General features: G+C 44.4%; 1 long non-coding RNA gene across 2 annotated transcripts in view; it reads right to left on the bottom strand.

Moving 5' to 3' along the window:
* Window positions 1–20,000, bottom strand: part of LOC135111412 (uncharacterized) — a 46,582-nt gene that overhangs the window by 12,671 nt on the left and 13,911 nt on the right. The window contains exon 2 of one of the 2 annotated variants that reach the window (XR_010273732.1): window positions 18,495–18,719. This is a non-coding gene — a long non-coding RNA (uncharacterized LOC135111412). Of the gene's footprint in view, window positions 1–18,490; window positions 18,720–20,000 lie in introns of both variants that reach the window. The other variant, XR_010273733.1, reaches the window with a different exon arrangement.

The raw sequence follows: 20,000 nt of genomic DNA on the forward strand, positions 1-20,000 counted from the left end.
TATTCACATTTTATATATCAGGCGTTGATTGACGAGCTGACAGAGCAGTCCCGAGAGAGAGGGAGAGGGAGAGAGAGTGGGAGTAGGAGAGGGAGAGAGGGAGAGAGAGGGAGAGAGTGGGAGTAGGGAGAGGGAGAGAGGGAGAGAGAGGGAGAGAGTGGGAGTGGGAGAGAGAGAGAGAGAGAGAGAGAGAGAGAGAGAGAGAGAGAGAGAGAGAGAGAGTCGAGGGGACGGAGAGAGACACAGGAGGGGAAAGGAAAGGAAAGGAAGAGAATGGAGAGGGAGGAGAGGAAGAGAGAGGGAAGGGGAGAGAGAGAGGGAGAGGGAGAGAGAGAGAGGGAGAGGAAGAAGGAAAGGCTGAGAGTTCATCATGCTCGTAGATTACAAACAGGACTGATTCTCTCTCTCTCTCTCTCTCTCTCTCTCTCTCTCTCTCTCTCTCTCTCTCTCTCTCTCTCTCTCTCTCTCTCTCTCTCTCTCTCTCTCTCTCCCCACCACACACACAAAAATCGACACTTAATTTTGCATATCATTTTCATTTCGTTCAATTCGTCGTCTTTTACACGTAACACAAATTATCGCATAAACTTAACGACGGTGTAATATTGAAATTGACCGAATATTTACGATAAACTTCACGGTACTGAAATGAAACTGATGAAATAAAGAATAACTGGAGATATCGAAATACACGCAGGAAAAACGAATGGAGGATTTTTTTTTTAGTTTTTTTTTCAGTTTAGAAGAAAAAATGCAATATTGAACACAATGAATCGTAAAGGAAAATTTTTGAACGAAGGAAAAAAATGGATATTGGAGTAGAAAAAATGTGTATTATTGAAAACAGTGAAAATGAGAGAGAGAGAGAGAGAGAGAGAGAGAGAGAGAGAGAGAGAGAGAGAGAGAGAGAGAGAGAGAGAGAATCATTTCAAAAGTACATGACAATTCTTTTTAGTCGCACCTGTAACCAATCCTATTCTCCACCTCTCTCTCTCTCTCTCTCTCTCTCTCTCTCTCTCTCTCTCTCTCTCTCTCTCTCTCTCTCTCTCGGCTGATCCCCGTAACTCTCTTGGCTGATCCCCGTAACAAGACACCTGTCCTACCTTAGCAACTCAGGTAAAGCATGAAACCATTGCATATAAAAACACACTTCCTCTTCTTCCTCTTCCTTCCTTCCTTCTTGACATTTTTCCCATCCTTCTCTATCCTGTTTATTCTTTTCTTTCTCTTCTTTCTTGCCAATTCTTCCCACATGTTGTTTTCTCTCTTCTCTTTTATTCCCTTGTTCGTTTTTAAATGCTTATTTCTATCCTCGTGTTTGCTCTCTCTCTCTCTCTCTCTCTCTCTCTCTCTCTCTCTCTCTCTCTCTCTCTCTCTCTCTCTCTCTCTCTCTCTCTCTCTCTCTCTCTCTCTCGTTATAGTCGTCTTTGTCTTCCTCCTCCTTCATCTTCAGTATTCTTTGTTTCTTTTTTTCTCATTTCTTTCCTCTTCTCATTTCTTCGTGATCCTCCTCCCCCTCCTCCTCCTCCTCTTTCTGTACGTATTCTTTCATTTTATTTCCTCCTTTCTCGTTTTCAGTTTCTCATTGTCTTCCTTCTCCCTCTTCTTCCCCTTCTCCTCTTCCTCCTCCTCAAGTCTCCGTTTCTAGCCCTTTTCATCTTACTGTCTCCATTTCTCCTTCCATCTCTTTCTCTCTTTCCTTCATCTTTACTTTATACACAATTTCTCCTTTACTCCACTTTTCTCTACGTTCTCTCTCTCTCCTTTTATTTTTTTCTCTTCAAGTATTCTCTTTATTCCTTTGTTTTTTTCCCTCTCTCTTTTCTATCCTATGCCTCGTCCTTCCTTCCTTCCTTCCTCCCTTCCTCCCTCCTAACACTCTTTTATCATTGTTTTTCCTTTATATATTTGTTAGTATTTTCCTCTTATCCGTTTCTTAGTTTGTATTCTTATTTTTCATTATTCTTCGTATTTGTTCTTATTTCCTTCTCTTTCTTTTCTTTCCTGTTATATATCTCAGTTCACATATTCCTTTAATTTACTTATATTCTTATTTTTCATTATTCTTCGTATTTGTTCTTATTTCCTTCTCTTTCTTTTCTTTCCTGTTATATATCTCAGTTCACATATTCCTTTAATTTACTTCTAAGTGTCTATTTACTTCATTATTATTATTATTATTAATTGTTATTATTATACATATTAACACTTGTTTCCTTCTCATTTATTTAATTTCTTTTTATTTAGTATATCGTTTTCCTTCTCTTCAAAGTTTTCCTCTTATTGTTTTGTTTTCCTTGGTCTTTTCTTCACTTTTTTTTTTTTAGAACGGAAAGAAAGCAACTCATTTTCACGTCTACTGATTCCCATTCATCCTCATTTTCTTTATCAGCTTTTTTTTCTCAACCCTTTATTTATTTATTCATTTATTTTTTTTTCTTTTTTTGCACAGTTCCTCTTATTTTATCACCCAACCTCATTTTCCCCAATCACTGTTTATTCCCAGCCGTCAACACGCCTCAGCTTCCCCCACCCCCTCTCTCTCTCTCTCTCTCTCTCTCTCTCTCTCTCTCTCTCTCTCTCTCTCTCTCTCTCTCTCTCTCTCTCTCTCTCTCTCAATGGATTACAACGGATTAAAGGATGTTAAGTATTTTGCCACCTCCAGTTATCCACACTCTTTATCCACTCATCCACCTCTTTATTCATTCATCCAGTCAATAATTCGTTCAGTTATCCACTTAGCCTGTCACTCCAGTTAGCTAGTCATCCATTTATTCAATTATCACCTTATTCATGCATCCATTTATCCACTCTTCTAATCCACTCGTCCAATCATTCAGTTACACAGTCATCCTGTTCATCCACTTATCTGATCCACAACTATCTACTAATCCACTCTTCTAAATCTATTCATCCTTTTGTCTAGTTAGTCATCCATCCACACCTCCACTTAAATTCACTCACACACCCAATCATCCACCCATTTCTCCACTTAATCCACTAATTCCCACCACTTACAAACGGAACCATTCATCTACACCTCTAATTATCCACTCATATATTCATCCACCTATCTAGTCACTGTGTGTGTGTGTGTGTGTGTGTGTGGTTGATATGCCCTTGAGTGTGGCTGGCTATGTGAAATCGGTGATGCGTTGCTTAAGCTGGCGTGGTGAATGTGGTGAATGTGGTGAGTGTGGTGGTGTGGTGTGCGTTTACCGAGACCAGCTGATCTTGATTGCGGTTGGGGAGGCTTAAGAGATGCTGGGGATGCTTGGGACGTGACGGGTGATGGGAATGTGGATGAGATGGAAAAGAATTGGAGATGGTTGGGGAGTGACGGGTGGTGTAAATGTGGATGGTCTGTATTGGTACGTGAAAGAGTTGTAATGAGTTATATGGATGTGAAGGGAAATTGTAAAGGAAAGGGAGACAAATACACGATGTCTTTTAAAATAGAGAGAAAAAAGAGAAAAGAAAATAGAGACAATGTAACCTTATAACGAAACTAATTGTATACGGTACAAGGCTGAATAAATAAGTAAATAAACGATAAAATAACACAATTAAAGCACATGAAGTAAAAATCGCAGTGTCTCTCCAATAAATAGTCTTCTACTCCTCACCCAAAAAAAAGTCTACAAAACTCTCTCTCTCTCTCTCTCTCTCTCTCTCTCTCTCTCTCTCTCTCTCTCTCTCTCTCTCTCTCTCTCTCTCTCTCTCTCTCTCTCTCTCTCTCTCTCTCTCTCTCTCAAAAACATCCATCTTCTATAACAACATAGAACATTCTACCATCCCTCTTCCACTGGCCTCCCTCCTCCCTGCCATTCTCCATCAATTCCTCCTCCTCCTCCTCCTCCTCCTCCTCCTCCTCCTCCTCCTCCTCCTCTTCTTCTTCTTCTTGCTACAAAGAGGGACGTATTAGCCACCTGTATGGTTCTGCCTCACCTCAGTCCTCTTTGACACTAACGACCAGAGGAGGAGGAGGAGGAGGAGGAGGAGAGGAGGAGGAGGAGGAAAGCTGTAGGAGGAAGAGGAAAAGGAAGCAGCAGAGTGATGGGAGAGAAAAGAGGCAAGGTACGAAAAAAGAGAGGCGTTGAGGTGGTGAATAAGAGGAAGAGGAAGTGGAGATGGAGAAGGTAGAGAAAGAAGAGGAGGAGGAGGAATGGGAGGAGGAGGAGAAGGAGGAGCAATATTTTTAATGGCACTGTGCTCCTCCTCTTCCTCTTTTCTCCTACCCACCTCTCACTGAAGGCGTGTAAATCCTCCTCCTCCTCCTCCTCCTGCTCCTCCTCCTCCTCCCTCAGTCCTCCTACTCCTCCTCCTCCTCCTCCTCCTCCTCCTCCTCCTCCTCCTCCTCCTCCTCCTCCTCCTCCTCCTCCTCCTCCTCCTCCTCCTCCCTCAGCAAGTTCTGATCTTCTGCTATCTCTATATTTCATGCCTGCTTTTATTCTACCTCCTTGTTTTACTACTGCTGTCTCTGCTCTTATCTATACTACTACTACTACTTCTACTACTACTACAAACATAAGACAAAAGAATGACAATTGATAAATATGATTCTTAGTCCTGAGAATAATATATGGTCTCTCTCTCTCTCTCTCTCTCTCTCTCTCTCTCTCTCTCTCTCTCTCTCTCTCTCTCTCTCTCTCTCTCTCTCTCTCTCTCTCTCTCTCTCTCTCTCTCTCTCTCTCTCTCTCTCTCTCTCTATCCCCCACACATGTCAAGATTACGATCTCCCTCCCACCTGAATACAACATGCTTTTTCATACAAACCGCAGCTGAGACAACCCCCACAGTACCTCCCTGCTTCCTGCGAACAAAACACCGATGACACATGCTGCTGCTACTACTACTGCTACTACTACTACTCTTACTACAGTAACAACAGTAACCATCAATAGCGATAATGATAACAATTACTGCTACTATTGCCGTGTTTTCAGTGGTTGTTTTTCATTCGTTCCCTCCTCCCTGCCATTCTCCATCAATTCCTCCTCCTCCTCCTCCTCCTCCTCCTCCTCCTCCTCCTCCTCCTCTTCTTCTTCTTCTTCTTCTTCTTGCTACAAAGAGGGACGTATTAGCCACCTGTATGGTTCTGCCTCACCTCAGTCCTCTTTGACACTAACGACCAGAGGAGGAGGAGGAGGAGGAGGAGAGGAGGAGGAAAGCTGTAGGAGGAAGAGGAAAAGGAAGCAGCAGAGTGATGGGAGAGAAAAGAGGCAAGGTACGAAAAAAGAGAGGCGTTGAGGTGGTGAATAAGAGGAAGAGGAAGTGGAGATGGAGAAGGTAGAGAAAGAAGAGGAGGAGGAGGAATGGGAGGAGGAGGAGAAGGAGGAGCAATATTTTTAATGGCACTGTGCTCCTCCTCTTCCTCTTTTCTCCTACCCACCTCTCACTGAAGGCGTGTAAATCCTCCTCCTCCTCCTCCTCCTCCCTCAGTCCCTCAGCAAGTTCTGATCTTCTGCTATCTCTATATTTCATGCCTGCTTTTATTCTACCTCCTTGTTTTACTACTGCTGTCTCTTGCTCTTATCTATACTACTACTACTACTTCTACTACTACTACAAACATAAGACAAAAGAATGACAATTGATAAAATTGATTCTTAGTCCTGAGAATAATATATGGTCTCTCTCTCTCTCTCTCTCTCTCTCTCTCTCTCTCTCTCTCTCTCTCTCTCTCTCTCTCTCTCCCTCTCTCTCTCTCTCTCTCTCTCTCTCTCTCTCTCTCTCTCTCTCTCTCTCTCTCTCTCTCTCTCTATCCCCCACACATGTCAAGATTACGATCTCCCTCCCACCTGAATACAACATGCTTTTTCATACAAACCGCAGCTGAGACAACCCCCACAGTACCTCCCTGCTTCCTGCGAACAAAACACCGATGACACATGCTGCTACTACTGCTACTACTACTGCTACTACTACTACTCTTACTACAGTAACAACAGTAACCATCAATAGCGATAATGATAACAATTACTGCTACTATTGCCGTGTTTTCAGTGGTTGTTTTTCATTCGTTTTTATTTATTTATTCTTATTTTTTCCCTCAGCCAGAGAAAACTACTTGTACTAGAACTTAAAGCTGAAAATCACGTTAGGTACTGTTTTCAAATGCTTAAGTGCACATTTTTTTTTTATGTTTATTTTGAAATGGAATGGAAAATCTGTTTATTTTCATGTTTTCATCTAATTTCTATAAGCTGAGAATTCCGTTTTCTATTTCGAATACAATATTGCCTTTTCAAATGATTTTTTTCTTTAATTTTGCTATTTTTATTTTTTTCTACATCTTTTTTTTCTTTGTCATTTATTGCTTTTGTTTCTCCTTCCCTCTCTTCTCCCACTGTCTTAATTCTTTCCTCCCCTTCCTCCTGTCTATAATTTCCTTTCTTATTTTCTTTTTTCCTTCCTTATTTCCTTTCTTCCCTTTTTGCTAATTCTTAATTGCTTGCATCCTTGTTCTTTCCTTCTCCTTTATTGCTTCCTTCCTCCAGTTCTCTCCTTTGTTCTTGCTTCCTTCTTTCCTCCTCCTTTTATCAATCTCATTCTTTCCTTCTATCTCATTCTTTCCTTCTAATGTATTTGTATTTTTGTTATTTGTAGTGTGTGTGTGTGTGTGTGTGTGTGTGTGTGTGTGTGTGTGTGTGTGTGTGTGTGTGTGTGTGTGTGTGTGTGTGTGTAAGCCCTAACTCCGAACACAAACAGTAAGATGTAACTTGTGACCATCGCAGGGTATTAGAAGATAGAAAACTTTTTTTTTTAAAGGAGCCATTCAAAAATAATCGATTTAATGGACACAGCCACTTGTATATGATGGATTTAGATACGAGGATCAAACTTACGCTTACACTGATATGACTAATAAACCACTTCATTTTGAACATTTGAGTTTGAAGGGGAAAAAAAATCAATGGAAAGGAAATACAAATCTGAAACCGAATCGAAATATATGGCTAATAAACGACTTCATTTTGAACATTTGAGTTTGAAGGGAAAAAAAAATCAATGGAAAGGAAATACAAATCTGAAACCAGAACCGAACAAAGTATTTGATTTAGTTTCATTTTTCTTTTACTTTACTTTATTTTATTCTATTTTTGCATCATCATCTCAGTCTTCCAGTCATGCAAATAAAAAAAAAACGTAACAAAATATTCAAGTAACGAAAGTGATCGAAGTCTTTTATGACTGCCATCAATTAATTACATAAAAAAATAATAATAATAACTCCACAGCCTTGATTACCTGCCTCACCTGCCGCTAACCGTCCTAATTAAGCGCTAATCACTGAAACGGAAAATTGCAAACAAGGATTTTATCTATCATTTCTTCAAACAAGGATTTTATCTATCATTTCTTCTATTTATTTATTTGGATTTTACTTATTTCTTCTATCCATTCATTTATCTATTTTAAAGGAAACGTGTTAGCAATATGAACTTACTTTCTCTTCATCTTTCTTTCTCATCTTTCTTCCTTTCTTACCTATTCTTTATTCATTTATTCGTATTTTTTTCAATTATTATCTGTTTTATCTATTCATTTCGTCACATTTTCATCACATCAACACAATTATCACATTTTCCATCTATTTAGTAATTATCACATTTTCCATCTATTTAGTAATTAATCTATCTCCTTCTCTGCTTGTTTTATTTATTTATTTTCTTTTTTATGAACTCGACCCAAAAAAAGGAGCTTAAAATGGAGAACAAAAAAAAAACAAAAGCTTCAAAGGGTTTGCAAAAAAGTACAACGAAAGCTTCACATTATTGACGTTTTGCTTCCTCCTCCTCCTCTTCCTCCTCCTCCTCCTCCTCCTGCTGCTTTCTCTCTTTTTACTCCTCCATTCACCTTCCTCTCTATTCTCTTTCTTCCAATTTCCACCATCTTTGTTCACTTTTCTCATTCATGTCCTTCTGTCCTTCATTCCTTTTGACGCGCACGAATTAATGTCCTCCTCATCATCTCCTCCTTTTTGTCCTCCTCCTCCTCCTCCTCCTCCTCCTCCTCCTCCTCCTCCTCCTGTCCATGTCTTCTAATATCTTCTCATTCATCCATTCACTCTTATTAATTCATTATCGTCATTATTATCTTCTTTATTCTTTTGTCATTCTTTTCTTTATCCATTTCTTTAGTTTTATTTTTTCTTGCCTTCATTTATTATCAAATTTTCTGCTATTATTCCTTTTTCTGTATCGCAATCACCTTGAATTTCATCATTGTATTCTTTTTCATAATTTCGTCCTTCAATTTTCTATTTATTCTCACTTTTCTTTCATTCTTTTTTTATCTCATTGTTTTATCAGTTCCCTATTCATTCTCACTTCTTTCATCTTGCAATCAATAGAAACTTATTTTCCTCTTCAATTTGTGCATTATCCTTCCAATCCATTCTAATTCCTCATTCATCCCAGCCTTCTCTCTCTCTCTCTCTCTCTCTCATCTCTCTCTCTCTCTCTCTCTCTCTCTCTCTCTCTCTCTCTCCTCTCTCTCTCTCTCTCTCTCTCTCTACCCCTTCTTCATTCACACCAAACCTTATTAATAACCTAACTTCCCCCTCCCTAACACAATACAATCTTTCTTCCCCATCTCATCCCTTCACCTTACTAATCCCCCAGTCTGCCCATCCCATTAACCCTTCAATTCTGCACCTACCAGCCCATCCACTCATCCACCCATCCATCATCCCACCCTCCCAGCCCGCCTATGTTGACTTACGCCCCCCCCACGCCCGGAGGAACACGCCCGCGGACAAATAAACATTGAAAGGGAGGAGCTACGCGGGCGGCGGAGAACCCACTGCAGTGTTTCATGAGGCGTGAAATAGTGGGTAAGTGGATGGCGTAACTCACTTGACGGAGGAGGAAGAGAAGGAGGAGGAGGAGGAGGAGGAGGAAGAGGAAGGACAGAGGGAAAGGGAGAGATAGAGAGGGGATAAAGAGGGGAGCGAAAGACAAATGAAGAAATAGGATGAGGTACAAGAGAAGGTGGAAGGAGGAGGAGGAGGAATAAAGGGAAAGGAAGAGACAAAGAGAGAGGGAAAAGGAGGAGAGCGAAAGGCAAATAGAAAAAGGAGGAAGAGGTACAGGAGAAGGTGAAGGGAGAAGGAAAGAAATAAAGTGAGGAAGAAAGGAAGGAGGAAGAGGTATTAAAGGAGGGAGGGAGAGAGAGAGAGAGAGAGAGAGAGAGAGAGAGAGAGAGAGAGAGAGAGAGAGAGAGAGAGAGAGAGAGAGAGATAGGAAAGTGACAGAGAAAAAGGAAGAGGGAGATGATACAAGAGAGGGTTAAAGGAAGAAGGAGAGGGAAGAGACAGGAAAAGGAGGAGGTGATACAAGAGAGGGTTAAAGGAAGAAGGAGAGGGAAGAGACAGGAAAAGGAGGATTGGAAACAGAGAAGATAAAGGAAGACTAAGAAGAAGAATTAGAAGACGCAGGAGAGGAAGGAATGAAGGAAGGAAGGAAGACCCAAAAGTAAAAGAGGACGAGATACAAGAGAAAAAAATAAGAAAAGAAAAAAAAATACTGACCAAGAGAGACCTAAAAAAAATTAAACCAAAATAAAAAAAAATAAAAAATGGATAAAAAATGGCAGAAATTAGTGGTGGTTAGCAGCAGATGGTCAGGGGGTCATGGGGTCAGGGGTGAGGAGGGGGGAGGGGGATCAGGGAGGTGCCAAGGGGTGTCAGGAATGCCAATAAGAGCCGTCACACTTTATGGCACCACAGATGGATTACATAAGTGCCAATTACTGCCACCATTAACTACCACCACCATCACCACCACCACCACTTGCTTCCTTTCCTTCCCCAAATTCTCTTCCTCTCTCTCTCTCTCTCTCTCTCTCTCTCTCTCTATGGCAAACTTTATCTATCCGTTAAACACACTACTTATTTTATCATATTTTCCTGTTTCTTTTAGCCTCTCTTTTTTTCATTCTCTCCTCCTCCTTTCTTTATCTTGTCTTCCTTCTCTCATCCTCTCCTCCTCCTTTTATTCTCCTCTTTACCACTTTAGCAATCTGCCTTTACTCTCCCTTACCACACAATTTCCTTCATTCACTCTCCTCCTCCTCCTCCTTCCTTCATCCTGCTCTTCTCTCTTCTCCTTCCTCCTCCTTCCTTCATCCTGCTCTTCTCTCCTCTCCTTCATCCTCTTCTCCTTTTATCCTCTATTTCTTTCTTCACCCCCTTCTCCTTCCTTCACCCTCTTTCTCCTTTTCCCCTCTCCTCTTCCTTCACCGTTCTCCTCCTCCTTTCATCCTTCTCCTCTCTTCTTTCTTTCTCTCTCTCTCTCTCTCTCTCTCTCTTGTGTGGTTGTTAGCTAGTTGTGTGAACGAGTGAATGAGCGAGACTTGTGTGAGGCATGAATACGTGTATGAGTGAACGAGCTAGGCTTCAGTCATAAGTGTTAAGTTGAAGTGCGCGGCCTGGCGCCGGGAGATCACCTACCTCCAGCCTTCTGTTCACACCTTCTGTGAATAAACACCTGCACTGTTACCTGCGTTTCCTGTGCCCCTGCTGGTCAAGAGTCGAACATGGCGCAGTGAGTAGGATCAGGACAAGGCTGCAGTGGGTACGGCGCAGAATGGAGAAGCAGTTGGAGGCGCTGGCTGCCCTGCTAGCGCGACAGTCGGAGCAGAGTCAGGCTCGCGAGGAGCGTTTAACCCAGCTGCTGGAGAGAGTGGGGACACAAGCTCCCAGTCGCACCACGGCGAGCAATGAAGGCGAAACCACAGCCCGCAGCACGTCTACCCAGGGCGCGAGGTTCCCGACGTCCGCCACCATCATTCCTCACTTAACGGCGTCAGCATCTTTACGTGAGTTCGACACGTGGCGCCATAAGTTTGAAGGATACGTAACCCTCGCCAGGATAGACTGTCTCTCCCTGGCTGAGCAGAGGGCGGCACTCGCTGCTGTCCTAGACGACGAGTGGACCCGTACACTTCGCTACGGGATAAGCTTACCGAGAGACGCGGAGTTAAGAACCATCCTCGATGCAATGTGTGAGTACCTGCGAAGCCAGCGCAACATCATCATGGATAGAAGAGACTTCTACTCCCGCGTGCAAGAAACGCAAGAAGGTTTTGACGACTTTTTATGTGCTGTAAAGGAAATCGCCAATTTCTGTGACTTTTGCGACCAGTGCATAAACCATCAGCTGCGTGACAGAATTGTCGTTGGGACACGAGACGAAGTGGCTCTGAAACGCATGCTGGAAAACAAGAAACTCACCCTTGAAAACGCCATAGATATTTGCAGAGCATCAGAGAGCGCTAACCAGTGTAGTGCAGTACTAAGGGGCGGCTCTCACTCTTCGAGCCATGGTGTGAACGCTGTCTCGAACTACAGGAAGGGCAGTTTCGGGGGCTCAAGCCCCACGGGCTGTTATCGTTGTGGCAAAGATTGTCGCAGTGACAAAAGGGGATGCCAGGCAATAGATAAAGTGTGTCGTAACTGCAGGGAAAAGAGGGCATTTTGCGAGTGTATGTCAGCAGACAGTGAGGAAACGACGAGGAGCTTCGAGGAGTTCCTCAACTGTCTCTCCTCATCGCGGTGCAGGCCCGAGGCGGGGAGCCAGTGCCAGTGTATACCAGCTCTTATCAGGCGTATACACAAAGACGGTGACGGCACGACCTGCGCCCCAGGTGCTCATTACCGCCACACATCCCGCTGGAAGAGACAAGATTACGTGGACTCCTGACTCTGGGGCCGAAACGACCGTTATTGGCCTCGACACGGCAACACTCCTTGGAATCCCGCCCTCCAGCTTGGCGCCCGCTGATGGTGATGGACTTTATGCTGCCGGTAATCACCCCCTCACCTGTGTAGGAACTTTCTCGTCGCACTTGCAACTGGGCGACAGGGAAGCTGAGACTGTTGTGAGCGTGGTGAAGGAGGTGAAGGGGGCGCTGCTTAGCTGGTACGATTCCATCGCTCTCGGAATCCTCCCCGAAGATTTTCCGGCTCAAATCCGACCGCTACGCAGGGAAGAACAGCACACCGGCAACAGCTCCATCAAGTACCCGACCGCCTCGCAGCCACCTCTATCTACGCCCACAGAAGTGATCAGCTGGCCTCATTCCTACGACCCAACGCCACAGCAGCGTGCGGGGCCCGACGCCCTCTCACGTGCTCCAGTACAGGACCCAGTGGAGGAAGAGGATGCTGCTACTTCTGGTGACCTCGACCCTCTCCACTCAGCGGTCATCTCAGCGTTATCTGCCACCAATGAGGACGGCGTCCGCTTAGCACCACTCCAGGATCAGACTGTGGAAATGGTACGTGCCGCAGCAGCAAGAGACGGGGAGCCGCTTGCTCAAGAACGTCATCATCGAGGGCTTCCCTGATCATTGCCACGACCTCGATCACCGCTTGCGTACGTACTGGCCGGTGCGCAGTCTGCTGGCCGTAGACGACGACCTGGTGGTTTACGGGCCGAGGCTTCTTATTCCTCACAGCCTCCGCCGAGAAACACTAGAGCGACTCCATGACAGTCATCAGGGGATGGAGCGCACCAAGCGACAGGCCCGACAAACGGTGTACTGGCCTGGTATGGACAGAGACGTTGAGAACGTCGTTTCTGGATGCTCACTATGCCGTCCACTCCTACCAAGCCAAGCCAACGAACCTCTCTGGCAGGACACGGACACACCCAGCAGGGTGTTTGAGTCAGTTTCTGCAGACTACTTCCACGCAGCAGGCCGTACATACCTCGTGTATGTAGATCGCTTGTCTGGGTGGCCTCACGTGTCTGCATGCTCACGTCCAGCATCGGCTGATCAGCTCGTTCGTGTCCTTCGGGGTGTGTTCGCCGACACGGGCGTGCCTGTTCTCCTGAGGACTGACGGTGGACCGCAGTTCACTTCTTCATCGGTACGGCGCTTCCTGGCTCGATGGGGGGTGGAGCATCGTGTATCTTCACCTCATTATCCACGCTCCAATGGTCACGCCGAGGCAGCGGTCAAGTCCGTGAAGAAGCTGATCCTCACGACCACACAGCAGGGACACCTGGACGAGGATGCGTTCGCTCGCGGGTTGCTGGAACTGCGCAACACTCCGAGGGCGGAAGGGCGATCACCAGCACAAGTCCTCTTCGGTCATCCTATGAGGTCCTGTGTCCCGGCTCATCATCGCTCATACGCTCAGCAGTGGCAGCGCGCTGCTGATGAGTGCGACGCCAAGGCAGAGCGACTGAGGAAGAAAGCGAAACTTCGCCACGACGCGTCCGCCCGTACTCTTCCTCTCCTGCACCTCGGTGGCCACGTCGACGTTCAAGATCACACGACAGGCCTCTGGGATCGCCTGGGTGTCATCGTGGCTGTTGGGCGAAGGAGAGACTACCTCATCAAGATGGGCAGCGGTCGCGTGATGTGGCGTAATAGAAGACACCTACGCCCACACAGACCTCTTGCTCCCCTTCCTGTCGAGCAGCACACCGCTCATGGCGGTGCAGCGCTTCAGCATCAGGGTCACGAGGAACACCACCATCCCGGCAGCCCGGAGCATCAGGGTAACGGGGTACACCGTGGCCGAGAGCAACCAGAGCGTCGAAGCAGCCGACAGCGTAGGGAGCCGAGACGACTGCAGGTGCGGTGGCACCGTAGCACCTACGATTAGTCGTACGTGTTCATTGTACGCTGTGTTTGTTTTGTGTATATGTACCGTGTTTTCTGTACTTCAATCATTGTAACTTTGTTTCATGTGTTACGGTAGCCATAACAAAGATAAGGAATCTTCCTTATGTCTCGGGGGAGGTGTGTGGTTGTTAGCTAGTTGTGTGAACGAGTGAATGAGCGAGACTTGTGTGAGGCATGAATACGTGTATGAGTGAACGAGCTAGGCTTCAGTCATAAGTGTTAAGTTGAAGTGCGCGGCCTGGCGCCGGGAGATCACCTACCTCCAGCCTTCTGTTCACACCTTCTGTGAATAAACACCTGCACTGTTACCTGCGTTTCCTGTGCCCCTGCTGGTCAAGAGTCGAACATCTCTCTCTCTCTCTCCTCCTCCTCCTCCTCCTCCTCCTCCTCCTCCTCCTCCTCCTCCTCCTCCTCCTGCTCCTTCCTTCGTCCTCTCCTCCTTCCCCCCTTGCCAGCTGTGCCCGGGTACTCAGGGGATGAAGTCTTCGTTTCTTCTTCTTCCTCCTCCTCCTCCTCCTCCTCCTCCTCCTCCTCCTCCTCCTCCTCCTCCTCCTACCTAGACATCTTCCTTATCCTTCTCATTTTTTGTGCTACCCATTTTCCTCCGCCTCCTCCTCCTCCTTTTTGACTTCCTTTTCTTTCTTTCCCTCCTCCTCCTCCTCCTCCTCCTCCTCCTCCTCCTCCTCCTTCTCCTCCTCCTCTTTTTTCTCTTCTATCCTCATTTCTTCTACCATTATCAACATTACTACTACTACTAACTACTATTACTACTCTTAGGTATTACTGCTACTACTACTACACGTAATAATAATAATAATAATAATAATATATAGATATAATTGTATTATTATTATCATTATTATCATCATTATTCATTGCAAAAAACCTCCATCCTCTCGTTTTCTTCAAGATACAATAGTGTTCCCTTCTGAGTGTTCCTGGAGGGAGAGGTGGGCGGGGAGAACTCTTGCTCTATTTCTATCCTACTCTTCCACACCTAGTATCACCAGGACGTGGAATGCAAATCAAACAGACGTGGCCGTTATACATCAGCAGGTGCCTTGGCATTAACAATTCCTATATATTTCTCCTCCTCCTCCTCCTCCTCCTCCTCCTCCTCCTCCTCTTCCCCTTCATCTTCCTCCATTCACTATATTTGGATTTCTCTTGCAAAATTCTTTGATCCTCTCCTGTGTGTGTGTGTGTGTGTGTGTGTGTGTGTGTGTGTGTGTGTGTGTGTGTGTGTGTGTGTGTGTGTGTGTGTGTGTGTGTGTGTGTGTGTGTGTACGTACGTAGAACTGAAGAACCGTCTGTCCTTTCCTTTCCTTCCCTTCCTCTACGTACGCTTCTCCTCCTCCTCCTCCTCCTCCTCCTCCTCCTCCTCCTCCTCCTCCTCCTCCTCCTCCAGGTAGGAAAGATGATCCCAATCTCACACAGCTCAGTGATCTACGTCCTCCTTGCCTCCCATAATCCTCCCTTTTCCTTCCCTCTATCCTCCCTCATCCTCTCTCTCGGTCTCCCTCCCTTTCATTGCTTTTCTCGCTCCCTCATGCAATTTATCAATATTCCTCAGCTTCCCTTCATTCGTGAGGTTACCCTTGATTCTCTCTCTCTCTCTCTCTCTCTCTCTCTCTCTCTCTCTCTCTCTCTCTCTCTCTCTATTGTACCTCTTCTATTTCTCTCTCTCCTTTTTCTTTATTGTACCTCTTCTATATTTTCTCTCTCTCTCTCTCTCTCTCTCTCTCTCTCTCTCTCTCTCTCTCTCTCTCTCTCTCTCTCTCTCTCTCTCTCTCTCTCTCTCTCTCTCTCTCTCTCTCTCTCTCTCTCTCTCTCTCCTTTTTCTTTATTGTACCTCTTCTATTTTCTCTTCTCTTCCTCTCTCTCTCTCCTTTTACTTTATTGTACCTCTTCTATTTTCTCTTCTCTTCCTTATTACTTAATTTTCTCTTTTTTCTTTTCTTCTATTTCCTCCTCCTCTCCACGTTTAGGCTTTTCATCCTCTCCTAATTACCTCTTCTTATACCATAATTTTTTTTTACCCTTTCATTCTATCTTCATCTTCTCTCCTTATTAATATTTTTATCTCCTTTCCTTCCATTAATTTCCTCCTCCTCCTTCCTTTTCCCCTAAGTACTTTTTTTCCCCAACGCCTTGCACTTTTCTTCTGATCACCTTTTTCTTTTTCCTCTCCTTTTTTTTGCCATCTTTTTTTTTTCTTCTCCTTTTTGTCACCTTTTCTTCTTCCTCTTCCTCTTCTCATACGGTCCACTACATTCGTCGATTTAATATTTCTATCTTCTTCCTCCTCCTCCTCCTCCCAAGTTATCTACATTTGCTTATTCCTACAACACTCCCTTCTTCGACCATTTTTACTGTCCTACTTCCCCTCTTCCCATTCTTCTTTCCCCTACTTCTCCTCTTGACGCCTCCCCGCCCGCTATTCCCCGCCCTCTCCTTTGCCATCCCTCGAGGCCTCCTGTGCGCGAAGCAAATGACACTACCAGACGCCAGGTGTTGTCGCAGTGGAACAGGTGTGGCGCCTTACCTGTGCCTCATAACAAGGAGGTGGGCGGCTTGCACTGGGTGGAGGATGAAGAGTGAATGCAGATATGGATGGAGTGAATGTGGTAGTGAGTGAATAATGAAGGAGTGAAGGAATGAGAAATGAAGGAAGTGATTCGTACAAGAAGTAGTGGAAGAAACCATGCTGGGGGGATGAATTGAAAGGAATGAAGAATGAATGAATGACTAAAACTGAGGAATGGATGAGGGAATGGGTGAAAGAAAGGATGAATGGGTCGAATGAATGAGGAATGAATGGAGAAGGAAATGAGGGATAAGGAGTGAATGAGGAATGGGATAATTAATGAGTGGATGAAGTGACAAGACGGGAAGAAATGAGCATCCCTGTGAGAGGAGGAGGAGGAGGAGGAGGAGGAGGAGAACAGCTGATATATATTTTCTTTTTAACATTACGCTAATACATTATACTCGTACATCATATGCACAACACTATACAAACAAATTTACATAATATTGCACAACATTAAAAAAAAAAATGTACAATCAATATAGAAATAAAAAAATGTTAGAAGAGCAAATAAAGAAAGAAGGAAAAAAATGAAAGATGAAAGAATAAACACCAGGAAAGTGGATGCAGAAGAGAGGAAGGAAAAAAAAATGCCATGAAAAAATATAGAAAAAAAATAGGAGTGAAAGAAGAGATGGGATGGGAAGAAATGTTTAGAAGGGAAGATAGGGAAAAGGTAACAAGGAGAAGGTTCTGGTATCGTGAAACCCCTTGGGAAGCCTTGTGAAACTTAGGGAAGGGAGAGAAGTGTCAGGGAACGTGTGTGTGTGTGTGTGTGTGTGTGTGTGTGTGTGTGTGTGTGTGTGTGTGTGTGTGTGTGTGTGTGTGTGTGTGTGTGTGTGTGTGTGTGTGTGTGTGGTGTGTTTGGAGTAGGGGAGCGGTGGAGCGTGAGGTGGTGGTGAAGGAGGTGGAAGGGAAGGACTGAAGGACTAGTTGTAGGATATATGGAGGAGTTATGGGTAGAATAAGTAAAGAAAAAGGCAGTGAAAAGGAGGTGCTCGGGTTGGAGTTGAAGGAGAGAAGGAAATAAAAGACTAGTTGTGCGTAGGATAATGAAGGAATTAGATAGAATACGTAACCAAAAAAAAATAAACAAAAAAATAAAGACTTAGGAAATGAGGTGCCGAGTCATTAGGAAGCTTCAAGACGAAATTAAACAATGTATGGATAAGAACGACAGGTGGAAATACGTAAGCATGTTTAGCACAGGTACTGCCACATGTAGGCCTGATGGATTCTTGCAGCTTCCCTTATTTTCTTACGTTTCAAATAAGGGAGGTTGAGGGAAGGCGTGAATGAGGGAATGAATGAGACTAGAAAGAACTGGTGAGAGGACTGGACAAAAAGGAAAGAAAATCTGACAATGAATGCGACAAGTTCTAGAGAAGGAAAGAAGATGAGCAGACGTTAAGAAATAAATAATGAGGAGGAGACGAAGGGAATAAATCTTAGGGAATGAGGGGAGAGTAAAAGGTATGAGGAAGAAGCTGGGGAAAGATTAGAGAAGCCGGGGAGACAAAGGGAGGAGGGGTGAGGGAAGTAAGGAGACTGGGTAGAGAGGGAGCTGATGACATAAGGACCCGAAACACTTCCGCCAACACCTCCACTACTTCCAAAAAGCTCTAGTCGAAGTGACTTGCGTTTTAAAGGGTGTTTTACGGTTCTAGTGACAGATTGACAAGATTCTTATATTATTATCAGGAGAAACACTCTTGAGAACGTGGCTAATCATATTTGAGGCCTTTGAAAATAGTGGTGGTGAGAGAGCAAAGCACAATTAGAATACGGGAAAAGATGAGAGGAGAGAGAGAGAGAGAGAGAGAGAGAGAGCGAGAGAGAGAGAGAGAGAGAGAAGAGAGAGAGAGAGAGAGAGAGAATGATTGAAGGGATGGATGAGAGAGGGAGAAGAGAGAGAAGGATATGACTGAAGAAATCGATGAGATGAAGGAAAAATGCGGGGCGAAAGTGGTTAGTGAGGAGGGAAGGAATGAAGGAGTGAAGGAGAGAAGGGGTGAAATAACATCTAGGACTCACGAATGTGACGCTGAGTGAGATTGACATGACAAAGAAACGCGGATAGAGAGAGAGGAAGAGGAGGAGGAGGAGGAGGAGGAGGAGACTGGTTTGTTAAGGGCACGAGGGCAGCCTATCACTCCTCATTGCTAGGGACACGGCGCGCCTGAGAAGTGATATTCGTCCATTCAGGCACCCAAAGCATTTCAAGACACTAATTCAAGCACAGGGCAAGAACATTACCGACCTTTTTTATCGTTGTCTGAAACATCGTCGCCTGTCGCTGGTGGTGGTGGTGGTGGTGGTGGTGCCAGTCTCTCAACACCATCACAACACAATATTACAGCGGCAAGTATTGTGGCTGCCAGGCAACACCCACAGCCGCGCCCTGCCACTACTCCGCCGCCTGCTGTGACTAACGGCTTGCCTCGTGGCGCCGCTAACTCTGCAAGGCACTGCGGCATCTTCACTCCTGCAGAAGGGAAGACAACACTGTCACAGCGAAAGGCTCATTCTGAATACCTGTTTCATTGTATTTTGTCAACCATGAAAGGGGAAAAAAGTAATTCTTAACACACACACACACACACACACACCACACACACACACACAACCTCCAAACCTCCAAAAAACAAACCTTGGACGATGAATTGTTGAAGCTAAGAAAAAAAAAAAAGGGAAAGCAAAAAGGCAAGAAAAAGCTGCACAAGAAAAAAAAAAAAAAAAAAACGAGTCACCTGTTTTGAGCAGCGAGTCTCGTCCAGATTCGAGCCCCCAAAAGAACCTGAAATGCCCCCGAACACTCAATCGTCCCTTAGAACTTTGCCGTCTCCTTGGTCATAAGTTTATTTCCTTTAATTTTCACATTTTTCTCTTTTCCTTTTTTTTTTTTTTTGCTTCGCTTTCTCCGTTTTTTTTTTTTTTTGTTTGCTTTTGTTTTTCTCTCTATCTCTTTCTTCGCATCTCATCGTCGTCTTCGTAATAGTTTGTTTTATTTTCCTGTTTTATGTTATACTCCCTTCATCGTATAAGTAAACAGATATATGAATAAATAAGGTAAATAGATAAACAAATAAATAAAGCGTTTTCAAATAAGGATCAATAAAAGTATAAAAGTATAACAGAAGTATAAGCAATATGTGTGGGGTAAGGAAAAGAATCTTCAGAAATAAAAAAAAAATAGGTTAAATCTCTCTCTCTCTCTCTCTCTCTCTCTCTCTCTCTCTCTCTCTCTCTATAAAAAGACGGAATTTTCTTATACCAGATCATTACAGGTTAAATCTCTCTCTCTCTCTCTCTCTCTCTCTCTCTCTCTCTCTCTCTCTCTATAAAAAGACGGAATTTTCTTATACCAGATCATTACAAACTTATAAATCAGAAGCCAAAATCATAAAAATAACAATAAAATGCCTTATACAAAATAGAGGATAAAATAATAAAAAAAAAATCCCTCATAGAAAACTGCAATAAGACCAAATAATGAAGGAAAAATGGATACAAAAATAGTGAAAATATTAGCCTCTCCCTCTCCCTCTCTCCCTCTCTCTCTCAGGCACTCTGGTCGTTTACATATTTCCTCCTTCACTCTGCAGGAGAAGGACAGCAAAGGTGAAGGTGAAGGAGAGGGTGGAGGGGCGTGACGAAGGAGGCGAAGGAGGAAGAGGAGGAGGAGGAGAGGAAGAGTGACAAGATATGAAGGAGGGAGAGAATGGAAGGATATAATAGTAATGAAGGAGTGTGCGGACGAGAGAGA

The sequence above is a fragment of the Scylla paramamosain genome, chromosome 22, assembly GCF_035594125.1.
Source record: "Scylla paramamosain isolate STU-SP2022 chromosome 22, ASM3559412v1, whole genome shotgun sequence".
Lineage (NCBI taxonomy): Eukaryota > Metazoa > Arthropoda > Malacostraca > Decapoda > Portunidae > Scylla > Scylla paramamosain.